The sequence below is a fragment of the Gigantopelta aegis genome, unplaced genomic scaffold, assembly GCF_016097555.1.
Source record: "Gigantopelta aegis isolate Gae_Host unplaced genomic scaffold, Gae_host_genome ctg3229_pilon_pilon, whole genome shotgun sequence".
In the NCBI taxonomy this organism is placed as follows: Eukaryota; Metazoa; Mollusca; class Gastropoda; order Neomphalida; family Peltospiridae; genus Gigantopelta; species Gigantopelta aegis.
The window spans coordinates 1-25177 of NW_024533243.1; the positions used below are offsets into that span (position 1 = coordinate 1).

The 25177-nt window shown below is 33.0% G+C and overlaps 1 pseudogene; it reads right to left on the reverse strand.

Moving 5' to 3' along the window:
* Positions 1 to 11755: 11755 nt before the first annotated feature.
* LOC121391997 lies at positions 11756 to 15798 on the reverse strand (annotated as a pseudogene).
* Positions 15799 to 25177: the final 9379 nt, after the last annotated feature.

Sequence of the window (25177 nt, forward strand, 5' to 3'; positions counted from 1 at the left end):
TTTTTGTTCTTGTTTCAAAATAAGAAGTTGTTTTGCTTTTTAATTGAAAGACGCAAATTCTGTCATGTTTCCAATGCCATGGGGATGTATTTTCCCTCATCTAACATTATATTGTCCTGAACGTAAACATTGTTTAGGCACAGCATAATTATTACAACATGGGTGAGCTTTGAGGTAGCATTCAAACAAGAACAACATAAAAAAGAAGTAATAAAACTTATTATCTTAGTTCATAACATATATCTCCCTCTAATTGTAGTGGTTCGGAGGAAAGACTGCTGCTAAGAGAAGAGAAATTTTGTGAGTTTTACATAGTTGCTTTAATTTTATGCTTTTACAAACGTGTTAGCCATCGAAGTGCTCCAGAGCTTGAAAGTAGTGGACCAGATGATAAACCTAGCTTAATCTGCATCTCTTGGCCAATCCCATCTTAATCGACGTGAACAGAAAGCCCACTGGAGTTTCCCACCTAAGCTCACTTCCATCTCCTTGCTCTATTAATTACCACAACAAACACACCCGACAATAGGTAGGAGGATGAAACTAGGAATATTATATCTTTTGGAATGGGAATTATTGTAGGGAGGAAACAGGGGAGTAGCCAGCACTGACTCTCCTTTACTGATATCTTCCAGACATCACCTATGACGCTTTAAATTGCAAAACAGATGAACTTTGTAAAGTTAGAGTCGCACCTACCTCCACAACCCAACCCAACGCAGGTTAATTAGGTTTGGGATTGTTTTTGGTGGAGGTAGACTATCAAATGGTTGGACAAAGTTAATGAAGAATAGCCTAAAGCATATAGTCCCTTACAAATTATAGACATAGCCCCTTAGTTTATAAAAACCTAATCTTACTTCTCTATAACAAAATGTGTTTGTATAAATAGTCCTGTTGGGGGCCTGGTGACAAATGAGACTGTCAATGCTATATAATGTAAAATGGTTTTGTTTTTCTTAAATTATTCTGGTTATGTTAATGCTATCTATAGTACACTCGCAATACTAAAAATGCTAATGTAGAAAAAACATTTATGAATTATCTTATATTCATTTTAAAAGGAGATCTTTAGAAAAAGGGAATTGACTAATCTGAACCACTACAATAAAACCTGAAATACAACACTATGAGTAAAGCATTTCATCATTATCCCCATCTTTATGTCATGGAATCCTGCCGCTATGATTGGCCTTCTTTTATTTAGTAGATAGTATTATTTCTTCTTCCATTTTTCCATATTTTTTTTTTGTTCAGTGTTTCTTTTTTTCTTGTGTCTCAATGTCCAATATTCCAGAGAAACTAAAATAATGGTTTATGAATTGAGATATATGATAATAAATAAAACTATTAGCGTTTTCTTAAAAATTATCATGTATTTCTATTTCCTCCCGGGAAGGGCCAAAGATCACGAACATTTGTATCAATACTTTTTCATTTATGAAATAGCTTTAAATATAACATATAGATATCTAAAACTAAATAATTACATTGTTCTTATTCTGTATTGATATCAACTATAACATATGATTATAATATTTTCACTTACTGGAGAGCCATGGATATCGAACACCACAGGTATTACAGTAACGCCACGACGCAAACGTTTGCGTGTTCTTATATTACGCCAAATCCCTCGGGAAGTTCAGTGCCGTCATAGCAACCGCAATACACTTGACAACGAGGGAGGATGTTCTCTATCGAGTGTTTAGTGCAACCTCACTAATCAAGTACTATTCAAACCATTTTTCTCAATAGCAAACGCTCTTCCAAATAATTATTTACGCCACAATTGTCTAAGCTCCTTTCTTTATGCTCTCAACACAACGGTAAGAGAAACACCATATCATTCTAATTAATGCCCTCTTTTTTTTAGAGTTTTGTGGCAATACACTAGTACATAATAGAGAACAGCCCCAAATTCATTTTTCTCAAATCAATGGATTACTTCAAGTTAATAGTGACACAACGTCCTGTAGCTAAAACCCATGGAGTACATTCCAAGGATTCAATGGATAATCTTACCAGGAGGACACTGTGACACCAGTGACACGCGAAATACTATATAACAGTACAGTTAAGTGAGTACCATCAACACAACATATAATCGTATGTACATAGACATGTACCCATAAGAATCATGGCTACAATTAATGATATATTTTACTAATTAACCATTATAATATACATTAGATAATTATTTTCATAATTAAGCATTACCTTTAAAGTCAATTACACTATAAGGTCCTGTATATTTTAAATAATGTCATCTGATGATATCCTAATTCACTTGTGACTGAATTTAGGGAAAACCAACTTGTAAAGGTAGAGTTTCAATCACTTTCAGTATCACTGTGTCACTGGTTTGTGTATTTTAATACTATAATCATATATACTATACTGTAATATGATAATAGTATTCCAATCATATACTAATAAATACACATAACTATATATGTAATGTATAGAGTATACTATTAATTGATGTACATGTGAGTGATACAGGTTATAGATGTTTTTTAGTGTATCATGTTTACAGTGTACATGTTACTATGACTACATGTAATCACATGATAGTAACAATGGTGTAGTAGATATAATTGAAAGGAGGTATGATATTATGAATCACAATATAGTAACATTGTAACAATAACATCTAGTCCATATCTATTAATAGTAACGTATCATAATCAAATCCCCATTAATAGTATACATTATAGATCGTATCTATTATAGTAATGTATCATAACTCGACATCTATTAATAGTAACATATCATAATCACTTCTATTAATAGTATTATATATTTTATTAAGGTTTTCATGAAGTAAAAGATAGGTAGACAGTGTTTGAGATTTAGATAATGAGAGAGAAGATATGCTTTGTTGCTAGTACATGTACATTTATAAATCTTTTTTAGTTTTTAGATTTTTAAACATATTTCTGAGATGTAAAGAAAAGAAAACAAATATAAATACATTTTACATATGTACTCTAAGTAGTACTAGTAGGGAAAACTGAATCAAGTTTGAAGCAAGAGAAACAACTCTTTGCTAAATGAATGACTTTTATTGCTTTCTTTCTGGTCATACTTATGTTGTGGATCAAGAGGCCTTCACTCTAGTTGGAAAAAAAAAGTGATCAAGTTTGAAGTAGGAAGTTGAAAGTGTGGAAATTTTGTTTTGTACAAGAGCATGTTTGGAAACTTCCTTATTAATTATTACCACACAGATTGTGTGGATATGACTCTACTTTCAGGACCACCATTACACCTTCTTAAGGTGCTTTGATATTTACTGATGATTTTGTTTTCATATACTTGTGGACAACATGTTTTGTGTGTTTACATCCTGTAATGAATACTATCCTAAATAAATATAAATAATAAGAATATTATTATTACTTATTATACAATACTTAATACAGATTAATATATTACATAATTATATATAATAAGACTACATGTACATAAGGAACAACTCTTGTTTAAGCTTAAAGTGAGGATCATTAATGCTTTCTTTTCTCGTCATAACATGTGTGTGTGGCACAAAATATGTCTAGCTAGTAAAATGTGGTCATACTGTGAGGGGTTGAAAATAGAATGTGGGTTTGTAATTTTACAAGATTAAAATATACCCACAATCCTGAACCACCACTATGAGGTCTTTATTTACTGAAAATATCAAAAAAAGTGGTCATATTTGAAGCACGAGTAGAGGGGTAGGGATGAACTCACTTTTCATTTGTTTGTACTAGAGGTGTTGTTGTAAATTTTTGTACAGCATCCTACCCTCATGCTCGCTACTTTCTGGACCACCATTTACACCTCTTAAGGTGCTCTTTTATATTTACTGATGATTTTGTTTCATATACCTTGTGGGATAACATGTTTTGTGTGTTTACATTCTGAATGAATACTATCATAAATAATAATAATTATTATTATTATACATACTTAATACATTATTAATATATTACCATCATTTTATTAATAAGACTACATGTATATAACCACAATATAACTCTCTATTATGGCTATAGAAATAAAACTTAGTTCTGTATAAATTAGGATATTTTGTCAATCACCGGAAACAGTATACTATTTACAACTGTTACTTCCTTTTAATCAATGTGTTGTTTTTAATCATGTATTATAATACTCCTCCTGTTTTATATATAAGGAAGATAGCCCATTATGTCTCAAATATAAATTTTTGATGAGATCACTACACAGGATGTATGTACACATGATCTTTAATTGTCATAAGATGTCAAGTGTTATGTATCATAGAAGCATAATGGAGCACATACTATATTCTTGAATTATATTAAGTACATTTTAACAATAACACATATGATTGATGCACACACATATGAACTGTACTATTAATATTGAGAACATTATCATCTAATAAGTCTCCTTAGAGATACTAGTATTAATACTTGACTCTATTTTTGTCAAATGCTCTCTATTAAACTTATTTTTAAATTATAAATTATGTAGTTTCATTTCTGAGCACAAACACATTACTCTACTTAGCAAGGACTATATAGTTTAACTTTTTCAGATGATTTCGTTACCTATTATCATTTTTGCTGCTCTTAATTTTGTAATAAAAAATCAAAATATTATAATAATGCCCATTTGTTTTACTAGTACATGTAAATAATTAACCTCTATATTTTTTACAAACTTTAGCAACATTTCTGATCTGTGTTAAAAGAACAATATGATATATTTTGCATGTACTTTATACATACTTTATATGTACTAGTAGTGAAAAACTGACCAAAATTAAAGTAAAAGAGCAACAACTCTTGTTAAACTTTAATTGCTTTCTGTCTGGACATACATAGTGTGTTGCCACAAAATATGATGAGCTTCACTGTAGTTAGTAATAATGTGGAAACAAGACCACATTTGTGATTTTTTGCGTTATATTTTAAAACATACCACAATCCCCGAACCACCACTCTGAGGTCTTATATTTACTGAAATATTAAAAAGTGGTCATATTTGAAGCACGAGGTTAAGATAGGACATTTAATTTTTTGTTTTGTACTTGATGCTGTGTTGTAAATTATACCACACAGATAGTGTGGATATTCCTACCTACACTCTCCTACTTAAGGACCACCAATAATGGCTTTTTATTGTGCTCTTTTATATTTAATGTTGATTTGATTCATATTAATTGTGGGACAACATGTTTTGTGCTTTACATCCTGTAATGAATACTATTATAAATAATAATAATAATAATTATTATATTTATACAATACTTAATACAGTATTAATATATTACATCATTTTATATAATAAGGTACATAACCACAATATAACTCCCTATTATAGCTATAGAAATCAAACTTAGTTCTGTAAAAATCATGGTATTTTTCAATCACTGGAAACAGTATACTATTTACAAACTGTTACTTCCTTTTATCAAGTTTGGTTTTTATCATGTACTATAACACTTTTCTCTGTTTTCTATTTAAGGAAGATAGTCCATTATATCTCAATATATAGGTTTTTGATGAGATCACTACACAGGAATGTATGTACACATGATCTTTAATTTGTCATAAGTTGTCAAGTATTATGTATCATAGACAGTATATTAGGACACATATTATATTCTTGAATATATTAAGTACATTTTAACATTCACACAATATGATTGGATGCACGCACATATAACTGTACTATTAATATTGAGAACATTATCATCTAATAAGTCTCTTAGAGATACTAGTATAATACTTTGACTCTGTATTGGTTCTTAAAATGCTCTATAAATTTATTTTTTAATTATAAATTATGTAGTTTTGAGGAGGATTACAATATGATAGAGTTAATGATCGATTAACATGACTGCAGTCTATTCACAATTGGAGTACAATATAACTGCAATACAAGCTTACTATTCTTTGAAATCAACTAAGTGTGAGTAATGGAGAGATGAATGGAGGGAAATTGACAGATACAACATTAAAGTGAATTTTATTCTCTCTCATATCTTATTCATCAGTGACAATGACAGGTCATTTATTCATATCAGTAACAGTTGGCACTGCCATCATCACGTCTTTGGGTAGCTGGTGACATCCTTATCAATCAACGTGATCCACTCCCATCATAAGGACGTTCACAAAACTACAACATCTCTTTCTTCCATGATACTAGTCTACAACTAAAGACTATGAATTAATAGCTATATTGAGAAACTACCATCAGAGAAACAGTAAGTCAGTAAGCAGTACAATATAATAATGTACGTCTGTAGTACCATATGCATATATGTACATGTAGTTCAATGGCAATGGTCTACTGGTTTAAAAGAACCAGATATCTAGTCCAAAAGGTTATGAACATGTAGTCATACAATAATATTACCTGGGCAGACTACCTAAGAGACATAATTATATATTTTATAACGCACTATTTATACATTTTGTACTTCAAAGTACTTCAAAATAAGCTATCTATATCTCCAATACTGCTACATACTCAATATCCTTTTCTTTGCTTACAGTAACTGTAACATTGGGTAACTCTTACACTCAATGGAGGTGGTACTAATGGTAACTTACTTTTCGAGTAGAGCTTACCTATCCAATTCAGACGCTCTTGTATACTCCAAGTTTTTTGCAAGTGGTTAAATTTGCTTGGATACAATATTTAGCAGTGTTGGTTGTGTTCTATGTTGTATTAAGTTGGGTACAGTCATTTGTATTTCAAAATCAGATTATACTGACTGTACAACATAGAACAGATAGGAGACCACATCAACACTAATATAGAAAAAGATAGTCCTTAGAAGTATTGTGTTGTAGAAAACTGTTTGTGAAACCAGTTTTTTACAGAAACATTGCAAAAATATCACTTTCATTGACACAATTTGTATTAAATATTAATATGATCTAGTGACATGGGTTATCTAGGGACTAAATACTTACATTTATCCAGTATATTTCTTTTTACATTTAAATTTATTATATTTAGTAATGTCTTTCTATCGATTATCTTCTAATATAATAGTCATTGGTGGATATCCTATTAGTTCAACAAATAGAAATCTTAACTCAAACTTGCCAGCTCCATTCTAAGATAAAAGATAATAGATTAATAATGAGGGCTGGAGATTATAAGTAATCAGTACATAATGTCTTGTGGTCTTCTCACTTTTTTTAGTCAAGAACTGCTTCCCCTTTTCTCTACTACCAGACACTAGAACTTCATCCTCATATATGTAACAACTTCAACTTCATATTCTAATAACTAGAGAGAGTACAAATCTTGTATTACATATTGGATTAAGATATATATATCATGTACAAAAAGAAGTGGCTTTTCCAATGCCAGCTTCATTATTGTATGACTGCAAAATACTAATCACACAAGCTAAGGTAATAATGTATAGTGTATACCATTGAAATATCCTCCCTATACCAAAAACATACAATCCAATTCTTATAAAGCTATTTTAATTCTCCAATAAAACAATTAATTAAGGGTTTTGTCTTATAACTTGCAGTGTTTATAAGCTCTTACTTCAAGTGTCTTCTACGTCCTCGACCAGATTCCTCACCATGACCGGTAATAGGTTCTCCAAGTACCTCTTTAACCTAAATCAAATCATAATGAATATCATTATACAGGGGTACTAAATGTCTTACTCTATCATCTGCTCGGACTCTCTTTAAAGCTTTTTGTAAAAATGGAGGAAGGACTTGTAGAAGAGAAGAATTCACTACCAACAGAATAGAATAAGAATCCCATTAAACCAATCCAGCTAATATAGCTAACAGATAAGTGAAATCTTGTCCTGCTTGAACAACTAGAGAGAGAGAGAGAGAGAGAGAAGAGAAGAGAAAGAGCGGAAAGAGAGAGAGAGAGAGCTCTTGACTAATGCATGATCAACTTAACTCACTATGTACCTTTTGCTCCCACTGTTACTGCTTTGGGTGTTCTTTACTAAAACACTTGAGTAATTACTGAACCATGTTCATGTTGATCCTTCGTTGTTTAACTTCCTTGGAATAATTCCGCTTATTATTAAAAACAACCATCTATATGCACTGTACAGGTTACTGGTACCAACCAACGAGTACAATACAAGCTCAGTACTGTATTATGACGGAATGGTAGAGATAGTTGATAATGGTAACATGATGTGGCTGTTCAGTGATTGAGCATATTCCCTTGAAGATACTATCTTGCTTATCCTCTTCTTAGAGTAGCAACAACTTGTGACAGGTCGTCTGAATAAAAGTACTAGGATATTAGATGTAGTTACGGTTGCTGTCGTTGACTTGAAGAGATTTGTACTTGTAATTCCAGCCATCATGCCTTAGTGGGTGTGCTTTATTTAGAACGTTGTTTTACAATGGATCAACCTACAATGGATCCACACAGTGGTTCAGAGTGGCACAAAACTAGTAGCCATTACTAGTATCACACAATATAAAATGTTAGCAAAGAAAGGTAAACCATTAAATGGAGAATGGACACCTATGGCTGCTGTCCTTCAATCAGAAGGACAAGGTAGGTCATAAATATATCATGTATTAGGAATCATTTAATATGCTTTGTTGTGTGTATTTTCATATCATTAGATTTAAAGGTAGTGTCCCTGGAACAGGTTCTAATGTATTGGTGAATATAAAATGTCAGCAAAAGGTACACTAGAGACCCTATTCATTACATAATCACTAGGTATGTATATAAGGAATTAAAATCACAAATTGGTATTACCAGCAATAGTTCTGGCAAACCCTTAAGATGATGTGTTCAATTCTGTGTAGAATACATTTTTACTCTTTTTTCTTAAAAATAGGTTGGTTAGTAAATGATAGTCATGCAGAGATCATTGCAAGAGAATCATTCGTAAGGTTATTATGACAAACAATGAATTATTGTGTTAACATTATTTATAGATATCTATTGAATCAGTTTTAAAATTAGCAATACACAAAAAAGAGTCTATATTTAACAAGTCATGTGACAGTCATGGGTTGTATCATGTAGAGATGACATTCAATTTCATTTCTTTAGCACCTCAATCTCCATGTAGTCTAACAACATTTCACATTGAATATAACTTACATTATGGAAACATTCAATATAGCTATTACAACTACCTTTATAACATGGCTTCATACACCAACCTTTTATTTTATTAGGTGGTGATTCAAGTATCTTTCCACAGTTACCAAATACCAAGTTAATGTCAGATATCAAAGACATTGTTGCAATAAGGAAATGTTAGTAGATATAAGAGATAAAGAGATGACAAGATTTGATTTAAAGAGATCTTGTATCAACAAAATGAACAAGAAGGACAATCAAAGAAAGTAAAGATAGAAATAGGGACAGCCATCTTATATAATAATCCTGATACAATGCTAGATTCTATAGCAACAACAGACAGAGTAGAAGTCAGTCAACTTAACCAGACTCCTCTATCACTTGACCAACATAATGGATACGCATAGAACAGGTGCTAAATGTGTACAAGGAGGTCATCAAGATTTTAAAACAACCTGGTATTACTATCATGTCACTGGTGTATTACGTATAAACCTGGGACGTGGTGACCCCACAGTCAGATGTGCATGCAGTGATAAAATGATGAATGGAATGTACTAGGTTGTCAAGTGCTTGGTAGCTCACTTACTGGACAAACCAGTTATTTTACATCACTTACTATTGGAGGACACTGTATGATGATATAGCAATAAATCGGAGGCTTAATTGACAGACTAAGTCATTGTAAACTTAGTGATGAAGTTAGACAAAATGGTTATGCTCTACACCAACCTGTAATAGGTCATGTAAATGCCTATGTTACTTGATGCAGTTTTTAAAGAAGAATTGAGTGAGCAGGATGAAAAGAGATTAGCTCCTGGAGGGTACATGCATATCAGAAGCTTCTTGTATTCACACAGAATATAATTGTCATTTTCTTTCATAGCTATATCTTGGTTCTATACCCACTTACACATGAAGTATTGATTCAAGGTATCGACAAGGTGCTAAAGACTAGCATGAACCTGACATACGAGCAAGGTAAAAATTTAATCTTTTAAGGTAAAATTTAGTGTAACCTCTGGGCCTGGATTATATAGTATATCTTGTTTTGTAGTGTCTCTATTTTCCAAGAGGTTCATCTTCAAAACAATTTATTGATGTACTACAAGAAATTCCATCAGGATAAACTCCCTCTAATTTACAAGACCACTACAAAATTCTTACTACTTACTATCAATATAAAAAGGCTTCCAAACTCTATCAAATTGCTAAATCACATTTCCTGAACTGTTGCCCCACAATGGTTGACTAATACATCAAAATTGGAGAGCTTTATTCTATAAATAAAATTATCAATAATAAATTAACACTACTCGAAAACAAGGGACTTGTCTGAAAACATTACATGCAACGTGTAATTTGGAATTGGCAGTCTGTGTGCAGCTGTAAATGAATTGTTATTAGTGAAAGAAAATCTAATTTGTAACAAAAGCATGTAAAGTATAATAACATAATGTGAGTTTATTATAAACTCAAAATATATGCTAAAACGCAGAATCCAATAATACAAAATTATGATCATGAGGTTAACTTGGTCAAGTGTAGAGTTCACTGATAGAGAAAGGTGAGAGAGTAAATAATAACAACAATAACACAAATAAAAGGTAAATTAAATGATAAAAACATAACAAATTAATGGTATTTTACATTACAAACAGTCTATATTGATAGTTGATATTATTAACTTTTATATTTTTTTAATTATGTCATTGTTCTGGTTTAGCAGCTGGCTTAGCCCATGCTGTTCTCTCTCACTTGTATGCCATGTATAACAAACCCATCTTCACTTTGTGTTGATTCATAGACAGTAGCCATTGTAGAACTAGAGAAGAAGGAACAGTAAGTCATCCAGTACTTTACTGATCTAATAAGTTCACTTCGTAGTACAAGTTACTAATAAATAGTATAATATATATATTAGTATTGGATTTATAAAGGGAGGGACTCCACCATTGAAGACGCCACTTTCATATGATGAGATATGATGCATGGACTAACAGAGGAAGTCAACTTTAAAGTATACTCAATATTTTATTCCACACTCTAATATTACTATAATAAAGCCATTGTTCTGATCATAGAACACAATTGCTATAATCACAGTTTACAAGGGAAAAATGACCTCTCCATCCTACAGAAATACTTGACAAGATTGGGACGATATAAGTGTTACTATTGTAACATCTTTCTGGCTACCATTTTATGTAGGAGAGGTTAAAGGGTGTGTTAGATATTAATAGCCTACCTGTAGTCGGGGTGTATCCCATCAAACATTAAGTAGATTGACTCTGTTGCTCTAATTGAATTCTTTGCCTTATACATGCATGAATTGAGCACTAGAAGAAAAGAGAGAAGTGTATAATAGTCAAGTAAAATAGGAATATATTTGGTGCATTTTCCCCATCTGGGAAATTAATTTTCATCAACTGTTGACACAACACAGTTATTATACTACAACAGCAAAAATGCTGTTATTTATATGTAAAGCAAACGGGGAAAGCATTACACAGCTAATAAAACACCTTAGACATTTTTGCAAATACGCTTATGAAGTACTACAAGTAGATATGTCATAATAACGTTAACAGCTGTATTTAAGACAGGTGTAGGTACAACATTAGTTACAAGACCATCTGTACCAATATTATAACGTCTAACATACCTGTCAAAGTCTCCTGGTACCAAAGATATTTCTTTCGATCAAGATCAGCAATTCGAGCCCCAGCCACTTTTTCCACAATCACCTAGGGGAACAATAGGAGGTTGAACCATTTATTTCCAACTGTCCCATATCATATTACATAATACAGTGTATGTAGAGACTAAGTTGTGTGTATAAACATTACTCACTGGTACTCTATCAGGATGTTTTTCTCTATCTTTGTAGCTTCTGCTTGCCTTACATCTACACATAGAGAAGGAAGATTAATGTCATGAAATATCTATTTTCTTACCAAAAGGTTCTCTTCTTTGTATACCCACTTTCATTTGGACATAATGCAGACAAATCAAGACACTTGTAATAAACTTACTTATTCCACAACCTCACTGAACTGGCAGGAAATGGACTTCAACTTTTTTTTTAATGAAAATTGCTTCCACTCATGACTATGAGTCATCAACCACGTGATGTATGTATAGTAATTATAAATCTCCTCAGCTATTGGTTATTGTCAACACCGTAATATGGTATGCATATATTTATCAGATAGCTATACACGTGGTGCAACAAAATGTCATTCAGAAGTAGAGGGAGAGGAGGAGGGGCTTTAGAGGTGGTAGAGACGTTGGAGGGAGAGGTGGATTCACCCAGCAAGACTATGGACCACCAGAGCACGTATTAGGTACTTATATCATTGTATCTTCTACTGTAATGACATTATGGCAGCTATTCTTTTAGAGTTGGGAATGTTAATGCATACTTGTCAAAACGTTTGGTTTGTAAAAGCTACTAATGCGAAAGTGCCATATTTCAATGCTCCAATCTATCTGGAGAATAAGTCACAGATTGGCAAGGTCGATGAAATATTTGGTCCAATGAATGACTTTGTATCTTGAAGTATGAACATATATAAAAGCAGGAATATAAATAAAACAACAAATTTAATAATTGTACTATCTCCTAACAAAACTATAGTATTTTCTCAGTCAAGTTAGGTCTGATATGCAAGCAACATCATTCAAAGCAAATCAAAAGGTTCTATTAACTATACCCAATAATCTCTATATCATATCATAAACTAGTTTCTTCATTGATCCTATGAAATTACTTCCAATTAGCAAGGTTCCTACCCAAACCTAAAGGAGCACCAGGTCAGGATACATTTGCTATATAGCTCATTAAATTATGATATAGGCCATCTTGTTCAGAAAAGAGGAGGTGGTAGTAGAGGTAGAGGGGGAGGGCCAGGAGGTAAGTAAATGATATATATTTGTGTGGAGTGTATGAAACTAGCAAGTTTGTTTGAAAAGGAAGGTAGTGATTGCAGTATTGTAGTATAGATATTTAACCCTAAGTGTAGGTTAAATATCTACGATTTGGGTTTGGTCTGTGGTCTGGCTCTATATTATGTAAATTGGGCAAGATTCCTTTAGAATTTCTCCCAAAATAACGTACAATCCCAAGGAAATGTGTTCATGCTAACTAACCAATTTTTGTTTGTTACTGTTGAAATGGGTTTTTTAAATAAAATATACTAAAATCTCAAAAGCAAGACTATTCCAAACCTCTCCTATAGCACCAAACTACAATCTATATCTATATTAGAGTTTTTACAATTCTTGCAGGCGTGGTGGTTTTGGTGGCGTGGGAGGGTTGGTGGTTTCCGAGGAGGACTGGGTGGATTTCGTGGAGGTAGAGGAGGATTTGTGAGGCAACAATAATTAGATTGCATCATATCTCTCATGGATTTAGGGTCGAGGTTTTCGTGGTCGCGGCAGATAATCATATCTCTCAGTTTTCTTTTTTCTTGTAGTGTAATATAGTACTGTGTCTATCTGTACATAGACTATCAATACTTTTATCATAACAAAATCATATCACTGGTATTTGAAAATGTTTGGCTTTTACTGATAGTTTATTGGCAAATATTATTGAAAACTAACAATTTCTCAGTAAAGAAGTAACTTAATATGCTACTATAAGTCAGAAACAAAAAATACTTTAATCTGCTAATAGTAAAATGAACAAAGAAGGTAAAACAGAAAAAATCTTGGTAGATAATTTTGTAATGTTACTTTAATCGTCAAAGTGAAGATACATTTATAAATACACTGTTATCTACACAACAACAACAACAACAACATATTTCTATTACAAAACAACAATACAATGTAATACATATATGTATATAACACATTAGCAGTAGCATGTAATGGGTCATTGTCCTCCGAATGTATCTCTCCGCTGTATGCCACATATAGAAACCGTATTCTTCGTCTTTGTGTTCTGCATAAATGCTTCCCATTGAGGCACTATAGAATATATTATACCATATAATAACTAATATCAGTTTATTGTTTAGTGTCACATGAACTTTCACTGGGTAAACAATATTATATTATTAGAAAGTATACTCTGTGACTGTCAGTAATTACTACAGTAATCTAGGATAGCTACCATTTTTTTTTAGTAAGCTCTAGACTAGTGAACATCAGTACTTACCATAGTGACCTAGATATATTAGTAAGCTCTAGACTAGTAAACATCAGTACTTACCGCAGTGACCTAGGATAGCTACCATTAGTAAGCTCTAGAGTAGTAAACATCAGTACTTACCACAGGTGACCTAGATAGCTACCATTAGTAAGCTCTAGACTAGTGAACATCAGTACTTACCACAATGACCTAGGATAGCTACCATTAGTTAGTTCTAGACTAGTGAACATCAGTACTTACCACAGTAATCTAGGATAGCTACCATTAGTAAGCTCTAGACTAGTGAACATCAGTACTTACCACAATGACCTAGGATAGCTACCATTAGTAAGTTCTAGACTAGTGAACATCATTACTTACCACAATGACCTAGGCTAGCTATCATTAGTAAGCTCTAGACTAGTGAACATCAGTACTTACCAGTGACCTAGGATATCTATCATTAGTAAGCTCTAGACTAGTGAACATCATCAATATTTACTACAGTAACCTAGGACAGTTATCATTAGTAAGCTCTAGATTAGTAGCCATCAATACTATACCAAGAATATATCATAATACACATGATGACTCATATTGACCCCTAGATAGTGAGATCAGTGACAACAATTGACATGTGACAAATTGCTGACCTAGTTTGTTGTAAAAAACTTTGTTCACAAACAAGAACATTGCCTTTTCACTTGGAGACTGATTCTTCTGCGTACTATATACATGAACTGCGCAACTATTGAGGAAAAGGAAAAGGAAACAACTATCAAATTATCCACATAGTACATATTATGAGTAACAAAGTTGATAAACAAAACTAACAGAGAAGACAATATTTACAATACAGGATACAGTCACTATTAACTAGAACTACTACTGGTCAATGAGTCTGTTAAACTTCATACTAACTAAGACTATGGGTGATATCATATACCATATATAGTTATGGCATTAGGTAAGCACATGTTATCACACAGATATGCTACATGAAGTGTTATCATATTATGTTTTGTTTACCACTTAAATCAGCAGGAACAAGAAATTTCTTCTTGTCAATGTCTGGTATAGAAGATTTGGGTACCTTTTCCACTATTACCTAATACAATAATAAGTATTGAATTAATATAAACACATGTACTAATGAAGTGTTACTTATAATGTAATTAACAAGAGACAAACAGGTGTTTAATTTTGATCCAAAAGGTTTTTCTTTATAATATATAATACACTGTCTAATGTATCAACTATTTGTTAATAAGGTGTTTTGTTATTATTATTGACTGAGCCTCATAATAAATAAATAAAAGGACTTTTTTTAAATACTCAAAACTTACAGGAATTCTGTCTTGATATTTAGCTCTTATCTTAGCTGATTCAGCACATCGGACTTCTACAAAAAACCAAAATACATCTACTAATAATATCATCAACACAATAAATATCATTAGTATATCAATTATTCAAGTCATCATAGAAAGGTACAACCAATAGTCAGTTATAAAGTAGATTCGAGTTCTCATACCAAAAGGATGATTTTCCTTGAATTCCCACTTCATTTTGAGGCCAACGTTTATTTTATGATGAACTGGACACTTTAGAGGGTTTAAAAGCTTTGAGAGTCTGATCTTATTTTTTGGGAGTGTTACAGTTTATGTCGTCAGCGTCTTTTCAAATCACATGACATTTACTACTATGAATACAGTTGATATAGCTAAGCTATATCTATTAATAGAAGTTGTCATTATTACCATCCGCTAATTGAGTATTTTTAGAATACAGCTCCACCCTGTTGCAATTATTGACCTTTGACCTTTTATGGATTCATTATTACGTAATCTTGCTTAGTGTATAAACTGTCATGGCTACTGCATGTGGATGTGGATCAGAGAAGTCATTTTATCGTCTCCTTCAAGAGAGAAAGACCCTACCGTCATCTAATCATTAAAACTCAACACTGTCTTAGTAAAAATCTTTTCATCTTCAAAACTGGTGAGAAATCAACAACTGTTCCAGTTATGACTGAATGTCCCTCTGATTACCATATGGATCAGTGTTCAATGTTGGAATTTACTCCAGCTGGCAATACTGTTGCAGTGGCTCATGCAAATAGAGCCTTTACCATTCATGATACAAGACTGGAAAAATGCATCAATGTTGTACAAATGCACACGATGACTGTGTCAATATTATTTCATTCTTAATGATTTAAATTTTGTTACAGGCTCTGACGATGGCACAATTAGACTCTGGGATTTAAGACATCTTACAAGAAAACCAATTGGTATTCTCAGAGGACATGAAGGATGGGTTAAAAACATTGAACTTGACAGAAAAGTGGTTTGCTATTCAGTATAGCTTTCAATGATGGTGTTCGCAAATGGAAGCTTGACAACTGGATGCTTATAAATCTGCAGAGACTGCAGACAATCTCTTGTTTGAAGTAAGAGATGGTGTCAGAATGAAATTAGCACCTGACAATTCTAAAATGGTGATCAGTTTAAGAAGAGATCATTTATTTCTGGTAACCAATTTCGACGGTGCCACTGTTGGTAAAATTTGGGATGGTTTTCCTAAACAGCTTCCTCTATCAAAGGAAGATGAAGTTAAAATGCTACACAAATGTCAAAAAGCAAAACAAACGTTCCATCTATTCATGCAATTAGTCCATTTACTGGTGTTAATTACAGGACGCCTCTTTCATTTTGTTTTCATCCATGCAGTCAGTTCATGGCTATGAGAATGATTGATGTTAAAATAAATAGACTCGTTCAAGAAATATCATTTCTTTATAACTTAGGTAATTCTACAAGCACTCAAAAACCATTCTATACTGTAAATGAACTTAACGGTCGGTTTCTAAAGTATATTGATGAATGCTCACCTGAAACTGCACGGATTTTATTAAGAAATTACTTTTACAGTGATGAAGATTTTTGTTGTCGCCTTATGGTAATGCTGTAGACTGTTAGCTGTTGGATAGTCACTATACTCCAATGAAGAATATTATGATGTAAGATATCAGAGTCGAGAAAAGAGATTGGAACTCAATGGAATGGAGAGTGTTTGTGTATGTACTGGACATAAATAGTCCGGTATTAACTAGTAGATTGATAGTTGGGACATGTGTCTTGTAAGTGGGTGTATTAGAGGAAAGGTTACATTTTATTGGCCCCGACTATGAAAATATAGTTATCTATTTTATGGGTATATATATATATATGTATATATATATATGGTGTGTTGTGTAAACTGTGTATTGAAATGTACATTACATATAGTTTGTATAAATGCCTTTTGTGGCAATAATTTTTTAAACTTCATTTAATACCGTATTGTTCTAATTATGCAAATACATGTGGAAAAAAATTGAAGTAGGGAACATGCTAAGAGGAGAGGATAGGTCGTTTTTCAAATGGGTCTCCCTAAAGTAGCTAATATTTGTATTTTTAGCGTGTAGTATAGTGGCTGTGTTGTTACAGACTCAGGATATCCTAGAATTTCAACAATAATGAATGATACCCTCAGTACTGCACAATATATGAATCATAAATTTCCAGTGAAAGGAGAAAAAATGTGAGTTACTGAAGTGTTTTCGTTTAATTAGAGTATACTATTATTTCCTACAGACCATTGCCATAGTGACTGACTTAGAAAGCGACGGCCCATTCAGGTAAAGTTGTTAACATACCCAACTCTTGGCAAGCCAGCCCCTCCCACTTACAAGAAAGAACCGGCTGGTTATTATAAATTAATTGTCTCCATTCTCTTACAGTGTGAGGCTCTGGCTGGCAAAGCGACTAAAATACCAACTATAAATAATTGATATTTTTTGTCTGTTTTCTTTATTTCTGTAGATATATAATAGTCACTCCAGATCGATTCTTAAAGGTTTTTTCTACAGCACCTTCTCCCGCTTATCTGGGACATCATGGATTTAAACATACAACAAGAAATGTGAGCTAAAGAAGGAAAAAGAAAGAAAAGAATAGAAAAATTACTTCTTCTATTCTGTTTGCTTTTGCAGATTTCTTTAACAGACTCAACTGACAGAGTAGTATCGTTAGCTACTGGTTTTTTTACAACGTTATGAGTCCCCCATGATCCAAGTTAGAAAACAAGTAAGCACTTAAATTCCTATACATCCATTATTAATCCATTCATAAGTATTATACATCCATTTTACATATCATGCATCCATTTTAATATACCATGTATCCATTCGTAAATGTCCTGTGTCCATATGTATCCATTCATTCTTTGTAGGTAATAGTGGTATTATACGCTGACTGACTGTGTCCTGTTACAATCATAATTTAAAACGACTTTGGAGTAAAGTCCATTACAGATAAAGAATATATAATTATAGGGTTAGTAATAAGCAGTTCTCATACTCAAACACTCATACTACTTGGTATGGGAATGAGACTATGCCCAGTATTCCAATATAAATGTTTTGTGTATTTCTTAGAGAAGCAACTGCTCTAGTCTCACCAGTTAAGATAAAGAAATCAGATATTGATACAGGGACCATTATTGTTGGTGGTAGGATTGCTCCAAAATATCAGCACTTTGAGGATAGTTATCAGAGGAGGTTAGACCACAAATAATATAAGCTTATGATACTAAAATTGAAAAAGAATTCAAATCCAAAATTTGTGGATTGTTTACAAAATTTTAAGACATCATTTTCACAAAGCAAGAAGTTTAATATTATAATCAACTTTTTGGTTTCTTCTCTTAAGGGTTAAGAAGAGGAGAGAAGGAATTAATAGAAGAACGTGCAGTGAGTTATTGAGTTAATAACAGATTGAAGTCCCTCTTGTTATAGTTAAAATCACTTGGTCATTACTCTACATATGCTTTGGATGGAAAATCAGGTTATTGTCACATGGAAACATGAACCAGGAGACTTTGGAGTACATCCTGCTTATGATGAGGTATCTCCTCTTTTTTGGTACGTGAGTCCAACTTTAAAATATGTCTATCAATCTACATCTGTTTTCCCTGTCTTTAGCATTTAAAACTCACTCTTCATAAGTACATTAACCATCAAGGAGAGGTCTCATGGCATCAGTATAGTGGAGCTATTAGGAATATTATGGTGAGTAATATTAGCAAAATGGTCTATCATGTAATGTTGTATGTGTGACTCTTTTCTTAGCCTCATTCTTGGTATGATGACTCTGATAGTAAACTTAGAATAGCTCACTTTAAAAAAAAGATCGTAAAAAAACTGATGAACGTCCTGTCTCTGAACATCTGTCACAAGGTAAGTCTTAGTTGAGTATTTTATGACTCTCTCTCTCTCTCTCTCTCTCTCTTCTCTCTTTCTCTCCTCTAGTTGGAGATTTAGCAGTTGGTCATCTTGCTGGCTATGCATTTGGAGGTCTCCGCCCACATTCACCAAGTGAACATGTACATGATCCTAATGTTCTTATAATTCACACAATGAAGGTAGTATAATGTTTATCTCTCCGACTATATATCTCTCTTTTATCAGGGTGTTGAAGTCCTTCACTTAAACTGGTAGACCCAATGTTCACTCTAACCTCTCTCTCCAACTCATGCTGTCCATGGTGATATAAATGCTGATGGTATAGTAGAGCATGTCCTTGCTGTAGTCAACCCAGGAGAAGGTGATGAGGAAGGAGGAAGGCCACTTTATATTATTATTCCTATATAGAATACAAACCAGGTGATGTTATTACTAACATGATGATATAGAATGCGGTTTTGGACAAGCATCCCGCTCAACTCTGATCAAAGGTATTGATTAATTTCTAATGTATTCACATTTTGACAAGAACATTTGATCTTTCTAGCCTATATTTTTCGTCATTCTATATGTAAAGCTACTCACTGGACTGAGTCTTTTATTGCGACTGAAAGTGAGTCAATGTGTGTTTGTGTTTGTATGTCACATTACTCTTGTGTGATTGTTCTATTGTTATCATGTGACTGTTGTGTGATAATTTGGTTTTGTTAGAATGGCTTCCTAAAATCAATAAAGCTGGTCGTAAGAATGTCACCCATGGTACAACTGAACCATTTACTCCTATATTGATTGAAAGGTGTGGATAATGGATGGATGGATGATAGACAAATGGACAGACAGCAGATGTTGATGGACAGATGAATGAAGTCATTGGTGGATGGACAGATAACTTACAGTTGACGCTGTCTTTCTTTAGCCCTTCACATCAGCATCCATTAAAACTGTCCTCACTCAGTCGTAATTCAACCTTTGGACTTCCACTTGGTGTGGTCTACGATAGCATATTCTTATTAAGTAGTGGGGCGTGTCACTAGTATTGGTCCAACAGGTCAATTCAATTGGCAAGTAGACACACAGTCAGACTGGGATACAGCTACAGATATATCTCTATAATAAAGAGACTGGTAACTCAGTATCAGAACATTATGTTTTCTCTACAGAATCTTTTTTACACCAACTATCACTACCTACTCTTTAAAACCATATGGAAAAAAGGTACTATCCTATTGTCCATTTTATTATGCATGCATCCATTTTATCCACCTGTTTGTCCATACTTGCTCCATTCATGCATATATTTATTGATCTATCTCTCCATTGTAACCATGTATCCATTCATTCGTCTATCTGTCCATTCGATAGACACATACATACTAATAGTTGGATCGGTATATGGTAACAGTATTAGATGCAAGAGATGGTACACTACTACAGCACGATTTCACGATATGATATCATGTCCTCCTGTAATGAAGGCTGTAGTTGAAGACTTTACTGTGATGGGGTCAATGATATATTACTGGTCTGTAGTAATAGGTAAGACAAAATGTCTCTATCTTTAGAACGAATACAATATTATTGGTAATTGCACAGTTAGTTTGTGAGTGTTTGTATAGAATGTTAGTAGTCTAGTTAATGGTCCTTTAATGTCAAATTTATTAAAAATTCAGTGAAAAATGGCTTGTAAATCTTTAACTAAATGTGATTTACGTGTAACATGTCTTTGATTTAATCTTTATATATTTTGATTTCTTTAGGATTATTGGTTTCTCTTCATCTCATCGTTCTGGATTCTGGCATAATACTGTTCTTAGTTTATTTATCGGACTTTGATTGTTATTGTTGCTGTTTATACTAGACAAAGAACTGGATTTCTTATCCCAAAAGAAAAGAAGCTGTTGACTAGTGGAAACATGATGTTTAGAATCTTGAATTGATTTTTAATAATTACTAATATTATCTTTGAAGAGTAAACTATTATTTTTATATAAGGTGGTTGAAGGATGCAGTGCAGTATAGGATTAGGATATGTTTTGCGCAATGCGCAGTAGAGCTATTTTAAGTTCAACGCGTTGGAGAGTTTTAAAGTAACAAGGTCTTGTTGTACAATTTTATTTTTTTCACAGGATAAATCAAGAAACTTATCTCAGAAGAGGATATTTTCATCAATAATACATTTCCTTGAACTCTGTGATATTCGTTTTGAGAAAGAATTTAGAAAACTTAGAGGCTCCGTTATTTGTAGACTTTAACTTAGTCAAGCAAGGCATGGATCCTATAGAGGGTGACGAATGGTTTGGTAAGCGAAAACTACACTTATTGCTCACTAATACTAGATAAATAAATATGAAAATGGCTACTTGCTTTTAACTATTTTTTATTGAGTTCCTAATAAACTGTTATTTCAGATAACAAGTGGACTCTGATAGTGAGGTGTCACCTGGTTCGAGGGAGGAGCTGTCGTATTAATAGAGAGGTGAGGTAATTGAACGATACCATTGCCCACAAACGTTGCTACGGTAACAGATGAGAACCATCAAATATAAGCTCAATGATAGCTAAAGCTGAGGAATGTGGCGTTCTAATACACGAATATAAAAGACAGTAAGAGATATGTTATAATGATGGGTGTGGTTTATACAATGTACTTATATCTCAAATAATAACGATATAGTCATATAACTTGTACATAGTACCATTTCTATGACCTCTATCCTATTAACTCTTTTAACAGTTATTACTAAGACCCAATACTCTTTATTATAAATGTTTCTCAATACAGAGGATTAAAAGCCTGAACGTGTATTTTATAAGTGTCTTAGTTCAAGGTATCCTTCATATAAGGTTCATTAATTTATTTAACTTAGTATATAAAGGAGCTTAATATTTATATTATTAATTATTTATATTATATGTTTATTCCTATAGACCTTCTGGTCGTAGTGCTGCATTAAAGCAACTGAATCAATTCATACCATGATGAAACCTAATTATAACAGTTGGGCGGGCAACATCAACTACTAAATTAGCTGCTAATATGCAACTGGATCGGGACTATATAAAACAAAAGTAAGTACTTATAATAGAATTTTTATATGTATTTAATAAACCCATCCACCCACTAAACCACTAACCCTTTCTAATACACTAATATATAAGCCATTAAAGAGCAAACACTTTATATATATATTCTATTGTAACACTGCTGAGGTCATACTATTTTTTTACTTAATAAAGTACATTGTATATATTATAATTAGATATATTGACAATTGTTCTTGCTTTTAATCACAATGGCATTTATAATTGTTTTTTGTTACAGATCAATCAAATCGACAGAGCAATTAGAATAGAAAAAATCGAGAAACTCAAACATCAAGCTCAAAAAATAAAGCTCTTTCCAGAAAATCATTCAGAAAGCATTTGCTCATAAACGTACTATAGGTCCAATAAAGGCTGTTAAACCTCCCACAGAACCAGTGGATTTCATTTCAAAACAGACGAGAGGATTAAAAACTAAAGACACGCCCACTACTAGTGGTAGCAGTGAGTTTACAATTTCCCATGAACCTCCGTTCTTCCAGTCGATCCTGATTACATTCCTGGTGATCCATCAGAAGTAAGTAATGATAAATACAGTATCATTCATTGAATTGTCCACTTTCTTTTTAGCGTAAAACTCCCACTCCCAAAGACCAACTAAAGTCCAACCATTTCAGTTTCGTACTGATGAACGATTACGATCAAAGAGGGACTCCTCTCAGGGAGAGATATGTTTTTCAGAGCTGAATTTACTGAGAATTTAGAGAAGAAAACTCCACCCAGATTCCGTACTAAGACCTCAGAAACAAGACAGCATGATAGCAAAGAATACAGTACTAGAGTAACTCTTGGTAAAAGTCCTAATCTTCAATCTAGACATCGTAGTCGTGTGTTAATGTAATTGGATTTGAAGAGAAAGAAGAGATGAACTTGAAGAAATTAGAAAGTGACTCTCTCTCTATCTCCTCTCTCTCTCTATATCTCTCTCTCTCTCTCTCTCTCTCGTCTCTCTCTTCCTCTCTCTCTCTCTATATATATATATATATATATATTATATATTATTTATCTATCTATCTGCATTAATCCTTTTAGCACAAGTTAAGGCTCAGCCATTCAATCCATATATTTTCAAAAGTTCTGGAGAACTCGGTCCTTCGTCATCCTAATAGTCTCAACCATCGACCTACAACACTCCCAATGTCACCGCAGCTTGCTACAAAAGAGAGGTTAGGAGTTAAAGGAGCTCACTCTGAAAATAGAAAGTGAAGACCATGAAGAAGATAAGGAGTTTAAGGTGCTTATAAGAATGAACTAAGTTTCATATATTAATGTGCTATTGTTGTTTAAAGGCTCAAACAATACCTAAGAATCTCTTTAGTAAATAACTGGTGTACCTACAAATAGAAAAAGAGAACTCTACTGATCCACAATCTCCTAATCTTACTACGAGGAAACGCCATGATAGTGATGAAGCTAATGAAGTGAGAAAAAGAGACTCTAAATACTATAACATGTATTATATTTATCTCCTTTCCTAGAGCAGTAGATACCTATACTATAAAGCCACTACCAATGCCTGCTTTCACTAACATATTTCAGCAAACATTACCTAAGACAATCTCAGTGGTAGAGCCATTCTCCTTTGATAACAGTATCCAATAAAGATGATCTCATCAATCAACTGGTAACAAAGAAAGTAGAAGAAGAAAATGAAGTGAGAAAGATTCCTTTTCATAAACACTATAATAGGGTAGGTTGGGTCTATGGTGCCCAATGGTCACTTGTCCATAAAGCAACATTGATTAAGAATTTAAAAGCATTTTTATGATGTGAAATTGCTGATAAGCAGGTGACTCCATTCGGCCCCTCCCCCCTCAATGTATCCATATATACAGGAAACCTAGGAACACCAGTTAATAGTAAATGTGGTTTTATTCTTAACATTTTTATATTTTTATTATAGAGACGTCAGTTTCATGCTAACCCAATGCCAGAACCAGCTACTCCATCCTTCCCCCTCGTCCTCATATCATACCTACTAAAGCAGAACCCTTTGACTTGGAAACTAAAAAGAGAGGACAAGACTATGTAGCCAAATTTAATGAAAGGTAAACTTGATATGTAGTACTGGAAAGAGTTTTACACTAATTGAGATTAGCATTCACAAAGATACTTTGAAACCTCACGAACCTAAGCTATCCTTTAAAGCATATCATGGAACTAACTATTGTTTGCTCTCTTAGGTTACTGCAGAGAATGAAGAACATAGTCGAGCTAAAAGAGTTTAAAGCCTCTGAGAATAAATCTTATATGTCAAACCTTTTCTTTCCTCAAAATCAACTAAGCCTCTGACTGAAGCTAACTCAGTTAAACTCCATACTGAAGTACGAACTGAACAGCGTTCTAAATTTGAAGCTCTATTAAAAGAAAGGAAGAAGAACGAAATATTGAAGAGGCAAAACGACAAGCTTTAAGAGAAGCTGAAGAAGCTCTGATGTCAAGCTCCTACGTCGTTCATTAGTCCACAAAGCTCAACCTATTCATCAGTACAGTTCTATTCAAATACAACCTAGTAATAAACAGTTACTTGTCCTAAATCTCCAGTTCTGATGTCTTTA